This window comes from Bufo gargarizans, chromosome 6, assembly GCF_014858855.1.
Source record: "Bufo gargarizans isolate SCDJY-AF-19 chromosome 6, ASM1485885v1, whole genome shotgun sequence".
Taxonomy (NCBI): domain Eukaryota; kingdom Metazoa; phylum Chordata; class Amphibia; order Anura; family Bufonidae; genus Bufo; species Bufo gargarizans.
Window position 1 is genome coordinate 123,033,292 of NC_058085.1, and position 10,751 is coordinate 123,044,042.

Genomic DNA, 10,751 nt, shown 5'->3' on the forward strand with positions numbered 1-10,751 from the left:
CACCCCAACAGATAAGTTGTTTGTTCCCGTACAATTTCGTCTCCAGCTGTTGGGTGAGTGTCACGATTCTGCCTTTTGTGGACATCCGGGTGTTGAGGGCACTAAGGATCTGGTTTCTAGGTCTTATTGGTGGCCCACTCTAACTAGGGATGTCAAGTCCTACGTGTCAGCCTGTGAGGTTTGTGCCAGGTCCAAGACACCTAGGACTCACCCTGCTAGTAACCTATGACCCCTCCCCATTCCCAGTAGACCCTGGTCCCATATCTCGATGGACTTTATAACTCACCTACCGCCGGCGGAGGGTAAGACTGTAGTTTGGGTAGTGGTCAATAGGTTTAGCAAGATGGTCCATTTCATTCCCCTGTCTAAACTCCCGAATGCCAAAACCCTGGCGTCTATTTTTGTGAAAGAAATTGTTCAATTGCATGGTATCCCAGAAAATATAGTTTCTGACAGGGGTGTGCAGTTTGTGTCCAAATTCTGGAGGGCCTTCTGTCAAAAATATCAAATTTAATTGTCTTTTTCCTCTGCCTACCACCCTGAGAGTAATGGGCAGACTGAATGCCTTAATCAGTCTGTGGAACAATTCTTGAGGTTGTATGTTGCTGATGACCAGCAATTATGGGTGAAATTTCTTCCATTGGCTGAATTTGCTTTGAATAAACATGTCAATTCTTCTGCTGGGGTTTCACCTTTCTTTTGTAACCATGGTTTCCATCCCCGTTTTCATTCTGGGTCATCCGTCTCCTCCTCTAACCCTGAGGCGGATAGGCTCTCCTCTGAACTGTGAACAGTTTGGGCCCGGGTTCAATCGAACTTAGAAAAGGCTCAAAGTTCTCAGAAACTCAAGGCCGAAAGGAGACATTCAAGGGGGGTGAATTTTCAGGTTGGGGGTAAGGTATGGTTGTCCTCCAAGAATTTCTCTCTTAAGGTAGATTCTAAAAAGTTTGCTCCTCGTTTTATTGGACCATATAAGATCACAGAGGTGATTAACCCGATATCATTTAGGTTGGAGCTGCCCAAGTCATTCCACATTCATAATGTGTTCCATAAATCTCTACTTAAAAAATATTTTGAACCGGTAGTACCATCGAAAGCCTCGCCTCTGCCGGTTCTTGTTAATGATGCTGTTGAGTATGTGGTGTCTAAAATAGTGGATATCAGGAAGGTGCGTAATTCCTTGCAGTACCTGATTCACTGGAAGGGGTATGGAGCTGAAGAGAGATCTTGGGTACCTGCTAGGGAGGTTCATGCTCCTAGACTTGTTCGAAAATTTCATTTAGAACACCCTGAAAGGCCATCGCCTGAAGTCTTGGGTCCAGTGGCCCCTCTGTACTGCGTTGTCCTCTTGGTTTTGACCCGGTCCATTCACTATCTGTTATTTGTCTTGTCTGTCCTTCCCGCACGTATTCTAAGTTAGAGACTGCCGTCCAGTTGTCCCCTGTCATCAGGACTCGTGAGGCAAGTAGGCAGGGCCAGGGGTAAGGGTGGAGCGCAGTGGTCACTATCCTCCCCCCTGTGTGTGTACGTGACCGTTACAGACACCTTTTTCTGGGAGGTCTTTATCACCTACTGACTCCAATTAGGATAATGGAATCAACACCTTTGACCCTATGCTGGGTATAATGACCTCTGACCCCATGCTGGGTATAATTACCAGATGTTGATACAGTTACATATTTATTCCCAGAGAATTCTTGTACAGTTGCCTTGATTTATTCTTTACAGATAATAAGTTAAATAAAGCTTTTTTTCAAAATATAAAAAAAAAAACATAATTGGTATCACACTATAAAGAAAAAATATGGGGGATTCAGCCCGCACAACCCCTAGCAGATGCAGATTGCTATGGCAAAATACAGATACAAACGCAAAAGCACAAAATGCAAACGCACTCTGCAACCAGCACTCTGCCCTGCCTTTATGCTGGATGTTGAATAAGGCATTGGTGTATATTTTGGCCAAAGCGTAATAAGCCACTCACCACGTCAAGGTCGCCTCTATGAGTGGTCCATTACACTAGTTCCTACCTTTTATGACAGCCACACAAAGTCCAGGGAGCGCAGGTACAGCATGCACGCCAAGCACACTCTGCTTTTAACCCCGTCCGGTGCCATTACAGCTTTCATCGGATCCAGGGATGCAAATACCAACATGCATGCTGAGCCCACTATATACTTCTCCTGGAGCCTAATGGCTACTGGTAGGTGCTATATAAGCAGACTCAGTTTTATACTGACTTTAAAACCATCCTCCAGGGCATACTATCTGGTCAGGTGTGCATGACTGCTTAGAGATCGCCACGCCTCCAATATATGCTACAAAGAAAAAATATGGGGGATTCAGCCCGCACAACCCCTAGCAGGTGCAGATTGCTATGGCGAAATACAGATACAAACGCAAAAGCACAAAATGCAATCGCACTCTGCAACCAGCACTCTGCCCTGCCTCTATGCTGGATGTTGAATAAGGCATTGGTGTACATTTTGGCCAAAGCGTAATAAGGGCTCTTTCACATCTGCGTTCTTTTCTTCCGGCATAGAGTTCCGTCGTCGGGGCTCTATGCCGGAAGAATCCTGATCAGTTTTATCCTAATGCATTCTGAATGGAGTGAAATCCATTCAGGATGCATCAGGATGTCATCAGTTCATGGCCGGAGAAAATACCGCAGCATGCTGCGCTTTTTGCTCCGGCCAAAAATCCCGAAGACTTGCCGCAAGGCCGGATCCGGAATTAATGCCCATTGAAAGGCATTGATCCGGCCTTAAGCTAAACGTCGTTTCGGCGCATTGCCGGATCCAACGTTTAGCTTTTTTAGAGTGGTTACCATGGCTGCCGGGACGCTAAAGTCCTGGCAGCCATTGTAAAGTGTAGCGGGGAGCAGCATACTTACTGTCCGTGCGGCTCCCAGGGCGCTCCAGAGTGACGTCAGGGCGCCCCAAGCGCATGGATCACGTGATCGCATGGCACGTCATCCATGCGCATGGGGCGCTCTGACGTCACTCTGGTGTGCCCCGGGAGCCACCCGGACTGTAAGTATACCGCTCCCCCGCTCCCCGCTCCTACTATGGCAACCAGGACTTTAATAGCTATTAAAGTCCTGGCTGCCATAGTAACACTGAGAGCATTTTGAAGACGGATCCGTCCATGATATCACACTATATCTGAAAATATTCAGAATATTACAATATCACATTATTTATCCTGTAAAAAGGCACAATGCCAGTAATGCGGTTTATTTATTCACCTTGATTCACAAAAGGAGAATGAACGACAGTAATTATCAAAAAGTCATTTGTACCCTAAAAATGACAGCTCACCACATACCCTCACACAGCTTCATTGATGGAAAAATAAAAAAATAAATAGGTCTCAGACTAAAGTGATGCAAAGCAAACTTTTTAAGTATTTTATATTTTTCAAAGTAGCAAAAGATAAAAACGATATGAATTTGGTATCACCAGAATCATACTGATCCACAGAACAAACTTAACATCATTTTAGCAGATTAAATGCTGGAAAAAAAGAAAAAAAAACAACAAAAAATTGGCAGAATACCTTTTTTTCAATTCCATCCAATAAAATAATTTTATAAAGTTTTTAAATACATTTATATTGTACATAAATGGTGCTATTAATAATAAAACCTCTGAAAAAGAATAACGTTACAGCTGTAGGTAGGTGAGGAGGAAAAACAAAAATTAAACAATGAAAAATAGCTATGGCAGGAAGGGATAAGGGCTTTTGCGGAACGGGTGCGGACCCATTCATTCTCTATGGGGATGGAATGGATGCGGACAGTCCCGATCTTCCGGTCCACAGCTCCGCAAAAGATAGAACATGTCCTATTCTTGTCCGCAGCTGCGGACAAGAATAGGCATTTCTATAGGGCAGGCATGTCCAAACTGCGGCCCTCCAGCTGTTGCAAAACTACAAACCGTATTCCAAAAAAGTTGGGACACTATACAAATCGTTAATAAAACCTGAATGCAATGATGTGGAGATGGTAAATGTCAATATTTTATTTGTAATAGAACGTAGATGACAGATCAAACATTTAATCCGAGTAAATGTATCATTTTAAAGGAAAAATACGTTGATTCAAAATTTCACGGTGTCAACAAATCCCAAAAAAGTTGGGACAAGTAGCAATAAGAGGCTGAAAAAAGTAAATTTGAGCATAATGAAGAGCTAGAAGACCAATTAACACTAATTAGGTCAATTGGCAACATGATTGGGTATAAAAAGAGCTTCTCAGAGTGGCAGTGTCTCTCAGAAGCCAGGATGGGTAGAGGATCACCAATTCCCACAATGTTGCGCAGAAAGATAGTGGGGCAATATCAGAAAGATGTTACCCAGCGAAAAAATTGCAAAGACTTTGCATCTATCATCATCAACTGTGCATAACATCATCCGAAGATTTGGAACAATCTCTGTGCGTAAGGGTCAAGGCCGTAAAACCATACTGGATGCCCGTGATCTCCGGGCCCTTAAACAACACTGCACCACAAACAGGAATGCTACTGTAAAGGAAATCACAGAATGGGCTCAGGAATACTTCCAGAAACCATTGTCAGTGAACACAATCCACCGTGCCATCCGCCGTTGCCAGCTGAAACTCTACAGTGCAAAGAAGAAGCCATTTCTAAGCAAGATCCACAAGCTCAGGCGTTTTCACTGGGCCAGGGATCATTTAAAATGGAGTGTGGCAAAATGGAAGACTGTTCTGTGGTCAGACGAGTCACGATTCAAAGTTCTTTTTGGAAATCTGGGACGCCATGTCATCCGGACCAAAGAGGACAAGGACAACCCAAGTTGTTATCAACGCTCAGTTCAGAAGCCTGCAACTCTGATGGTATGGGGTTGCATGAGTGCGTGTGGCATGGGCAGCTTGCATGTCTGGAAAGGCACCATCAATGCAGAAAAATATATTCAGGTTCTAGAACAACATATGCTCCCATCCAGACGTCATATCTTTCAGGGAAGACCCTGCATTTTTCAACAAGATAATGCCAGACCACATTCTGCATCAATCACAACATCATGGCTGCGTAGGAGAAGGATCCGGGTACTGAAATGGCCAGTCTGCAGTCCAGATCTTTCACCTATAGAGAACATTTGGCGCATCATACAGAGGAAGGTGCAACAAAGAAGGCCCAAGACGATTGAACCGTTAGAGGCCTGTATTAGACAAGAATGGGAGAGCATTCCTATTCCTAAACTTGAGAAACTGGTCTCCTCGGTCCCCAGACGTCTGAGTGTTGTAAGAAGAAGGGGAGATGCCACACAGTGGTGAAAATGGCCTTGTCCCAACTTTTTGGGGATTTGTTGACACCATGAAATTCTTATTCAACATATTTTTACCTTAAAATGGTACATTTTCTCAGTTTAAACTTTTGTTCCGTGATTTATGTTCGTCCTGTTTGTGAATGTTCAATTCAGATGATAATGCAAATTAGGAAAGGAATTAAACTGTCCATAAACATGAGAAAGCAGTTGGCCATACAATTAGGCTGACAGCTATCTCTTCTGATCCTCCTATGCATATTCATGCTTCATCTGGCAATCAAAAATCTGGCAACTAAAATGTAATGTTGATAAGTGCAAGATAATGCACCTGGGACGTAAAAACCCAAGAGCAGAATATAAAATCAGTGATACAGTCCTAACCTCAGTATCTGAGGAAAGGGATTTAGGGGTCATTATTTCAGAAGACTTAAAGGTAGGCAGACAATGTCATAGAGCAGCAGGAAATGTTAGCAGAATGCTTGGGTGTATAGGGAGAGGAATTACCGTAGAAAGAGGGAGGTGTTCATGCCGCTCTACAGAGCACTAGTGAGACCTCATTTGGAGTATTGTGCTCAGTACTGGAGACCATATCTCCAGAAGGATATTGATACTTTGGAGAGAGTTCAGAGAAGAGCTACTAAACTGGTACATGGATTGCAGGATAAAACTTACCAGGAAAGATTAAAGGACCTTAACATCTATAGCCTGGAAGAAAGACGAGACAGAGGGGATATGATAGAAACGTTTAAATACATAAAGGGAATCAACAAGGTAAAAGAGGAGAGAATATTTAAAAGAAGAAAAACTGCTACAAGAGGACATAGTTTTAAATTAGAGGGGCAAATGTTTAAAAGTAATATCAGGAAGTATTACTTTACTGAGAGAGTAGTGGATGCATGGAATAGCCTTCCTGCAGAAGTGGTAGCTGCAAATACAGTGGAGGAGTTTAAGCATGCATGGGATAGGCATAAGGCCATCCTTCATATAAGATAGGGCCAGGGGCTATCCATAGTATTTAGTATATTGGGCAGACTAGATGGGCCAAATGGTTCTTATCTGCCGACACATTCTATGTTTCTATGTTTTCTAATGCATTGAGAACTGATGATTTTTCAGTAGATATTCATGTATAAAGCAATGGTTTACTTTGTGTTTCTCACTCCACAGCATTTTATATAGGATTAAGGGCTCATGTACACAAACGTAATATTTTGTCTGTGTCTGTTTTAGTTTTTTTTGCAGAGGCCAGAAAAAACTGAAATGACCCTGCGTGTGTTCCATGTTTCTGTGTCCGTATGCCTGTTCCTCAATAGAATAGAACATGTCCTATTATTGTCTGCATTGCGGACTAGGTTAGGACTGTTCTATTAGGGGTCGGCTATTCCGTTCCGCAAAATGCAGAATGCACAAGGCCGGTGTATGCAGACCGCAAAACAACAGTCGTGTGCATGAGCCCTAAAGCCGTGTTTTTGTTTTGTTTTTTTGTTTTTTTTTACATTTATGGGAAACTTGTTGAAATATATGGTATATAAAAAAAAATTCACCATTGAAGCCAAAAAATACATCACTGGCTGCAGACCACCAGGAAGAGAGAGCAGTGATGCTGGGTCAGTGCAGGTGATGGAAGGGTAATGTAATTTTTTTATATATATTATCAGGCCCCTAACACTGGTAAAATCCTCATAGATTGTAAGCTCTTGCAAGCAAGGCCCTAATTCCTCTTGTTGTAATTATTGACTTGTCTGTTACTATGCTGTTTATGACTGTTTGCACATGAACCCCTGAACTGTAAAGTGCTGCAGAATATGTTGGAGCTATATAAATAAAGATTATTATTATTATTATTATTATTAAAATAAAAAACAAAATTGGACAACTCTTTTGAATAATAAAAAAAATATTGCCATCTGCTGGTTAAAGACGACACCACATTAACACGTGAGCGCTGGAAGTAATGATTGGGAAATATTGCTATCTGCTGGCCAAAGAATAAAGTGCAGCTGGTAGTTTAACCCCTTAAGGACACGGCCATATTTCACCTTAAGGACCAGGCCAGTGTCACTTTATGTGGTGATAACTTTAAAATGCTTTTACTTATCCAGGCCATTCTGAGATTGTTTTTTTGTCACATATTGTACTTCATGACACTGGTAAAATGAAGTAAAAAAAAAAAAACATTTTTATTTATAAAAAAATGCCAAATTTACCCAAATTTTTTAAAATTGTACAAAGTTTCAATTTCTCTACTTCTATAATACATAGTAATACCTAACAAAAATTGTTATTACTTTACATTCTCTATATGTCTACTTTATGTTTGGATCATTTTGGGAATGCCATTTTATTTTTTGGGGACGTTACAAGGTTTAGAAGTTTAGAAGCAAACCTTGAAATTTTTAAAAACCCAATTTTTAGGGACCAGTTCAAGTCTGAAGTCACTTTGTGAGGCTTACATAATAGAAACCACCCAAAAATGACCCCATTCTAGAAACTACACCCCTCAATGTATTCAAAACTGATTTTACAAATGTTGTTAAACCTTTAGGTGTTCCACAAGAGTTAATGGCAAATTGAGATAAAATTTCAGAATTTAGATTTTTGGGCAAATTTTCCATTTTAATTCATTTTTTCCAGTTACAAAGAAAGGGTTAACAGCCAAACAAAATGCTATATTTATTTCCCTGATTCTGTAGTTTGCACAAACACCCCATATGTGGCCGTAAACTACTGTACAGACACACAGTAGGGCGTAGAGCGAAAGGTGCGCCATGTGGTTTTTAGAAGGCAGATTTTGCTGGTTTCTTTACACCATGTCCCATTTGAAGCCCCCCTGATGCACCCCTAGAGTAGAAACTCCATAAAAGTTACCCCATCTAAGAAACTACACCCCTCAAGGTATTTAAAACTGATTTTACAAACTTTGTTAACCCTTTAGGTGTTGCACAAGAGATATTGGCAAATGGAGATGAATTTTGAGAATTTAAATTTTTGGGCACATTTTCCATTTTAATCAATTTTTTTCCAGTAACAAAGCAAGGGTTAACAGCCAAACAAAATGCTATATTTATTGCCCCGATTCTGTAGTTTGCAGAAACACCCCATACGTGGCTGTAAACTACTGTACGGGCACACGGTAGGGCGTAGAGGGAAAGGAGTGCCGTGTGGTTTTTGGAAGGCAGATTTTGCTGGACTGGTTTATTTACACCATGTCCCATTTGAAGCCCCCCTGATGCACCCCTAGAGTAGAAACTCCATAAAAGTGACCCCATTTTGGAAACTAACGGATAAGGTGGTAGTTTTGTTGGGACTATTTTTAGGGTAAATATGATTTTGTTTGCTCTATATTACATTTTTGTGAGGCATGGTTACCAAAAACAGAAATTCTGAAATGTCATCTCTATTTGCCATAAACTGTTGAGGAACACCCAAAGGGTTAACAAAGTTTGTAAAATCAGTTTTGAATACCTTGAGGGGTGTAGTTTCTTAGATGGGGTCGCTTTTATGGAGTTTCTACTCTAGAGGTGCATCGGGCAGCTTCAAATGGGACATGGTGCACAAAAAAAAGGCCCTCAAAATCTGCCTTCCAGAAACCATACGGCGTTCCTTTGCTTCTGCGCCCTGCCGTTTGGTCATACAGCAGTTTACGACCACATATGGGGTGTTTCTGTAACTGCAGAATCAGGGTAATGAATATTAAGTTTTGTTTGGCTGTTAACCCTTGCTTTGTTACTGGAAAAAGATGGATAAAAATTGAAAATTTGCTAAACAATTGCTCCTTTGGCACCGTTTTTATTTAATTTTTTTGACCGTTTTTATCGGAGGCGTTAGGTCATGGGGTATTTTTATAGAGCAGATTCTTACGGATGCGGAGATACCTAATATGTCTACTTTTTTAAATTTATTTATGTTTTACACTTTATTATCTTTTTATAAACAAAAAACATTTTAGTATCTCCATAGTCTAAGTCATTTTTTTTATTTTTTAGCCGATTATCTTAGGTAGGGGCTGATTTTTTGCGGGAGGAGAAGACACTATTTTGGGGGGCATATGACTTTTTGATGGCTTGCTATTACAATTTTTGTGATGTAAGGTGACAAAAAAAAAACTTTTTGCACCGTTTTTATTTTATTTTTTTGACCATGTTCATCTGAGGGGTTTGATCATGGGGTATTTTTATAGAGCTGATTCTTACAGATGCGGCAATACCTAATAGGTCTACTTTTTTAATTTATTTTAGCTTTACAAAATAATATTTTAAAAAAAAATGTTTTAGTTTTAGTGTCTCAAGTCTGAAAACCATAGTTTTTTTATCCGATTGTCAGTGGCTAAATTGGGGAAGGGGAATATAAATTTAGTACTCCATGGAAGTGTGGTACTCCCTGAAGCAATCGTCAATGCAGAGGCCCGGATGATCGGGGCACGTGTCACATTGAGTTGTGGTGTCCTTCCGTATCCCCCTCTTGTGACACACTCTGCACCTTTTTTGGGTTCGTCCCTTCTTTCCAGTATGGGGGACCACACCTGGAAAGTGTTGGCCAGGGACGATCCGGGCGCCTCCAGTTCCCGAGGTATTCCGGCCTGCTCTTTCCCGGTCAGAAAAGATCAGGGCCTTGAGGACTGCCTCATAGAACTGGAGGAAATTCCCTGTGTTGCCAGTGCTCTATGACAGTACAAAAGAGTTGTACAAGGCAACCTGTACCAAGTAGACCGCAACTTTTTTGCACCATGCCCGGGTTTTGCGCATGGCGTTATATGGCTTGAGGACTTGATCAGAGAGATAAACTCCTCCAATATACCGATTGTAGTCGACGATACAATCGAGCTTGAGGACCGTTTCCGCGGTACCTCGCATAGGGACAGGTGATGCCGTTAACGTGAATTGTGGACAGTACAAGGACATCCCTCCTGTCCTTATATCTGAACAGCAACAGGTTTCCACTGGTAAGGGCACGGGTCGCACCCCTGGGGATAGGTACCTGGAGCGGGTGGGCAGGGAGGCCGCGTTGATTTTTCCGCACGGTCCTACAAGCGGATGTGGATCTGGCGGCAAGGGATTGGAAACCTGGAGAGCAGCAGACACTAGAAGACTAGCGTAATCAATCTAGGGGAAAGGGGGAGGGAGCTGAAGGGGGCATAACAAGCTGCTGCCCTAATGGCTCTGACCAGCCACCTGGTGCTCCAGTTAGGTCCCTGGTATATAAATAAAAATGCAGTTTTCTCAGTGATGGGCCCACAAAGAGTGATAATAAGAGTATCATTTTTATTAGCATGTTCAACCCTTCCAGTGCAGGCCGGAATCAGGGCTGCAAGGCTGGATGAAGGCCTGGCATGTCTGGGGCTTGGAGGGAGAGGATTCAGGGTTACAAAGGGTTAAGGAGGAAGGATAGTGACGTAAGGGATGGAGGTGTGGCTAAGGGGTTAAAAGGGTTAGCAGGGGCGGGAAAAGGGGCCATTTTGTGAG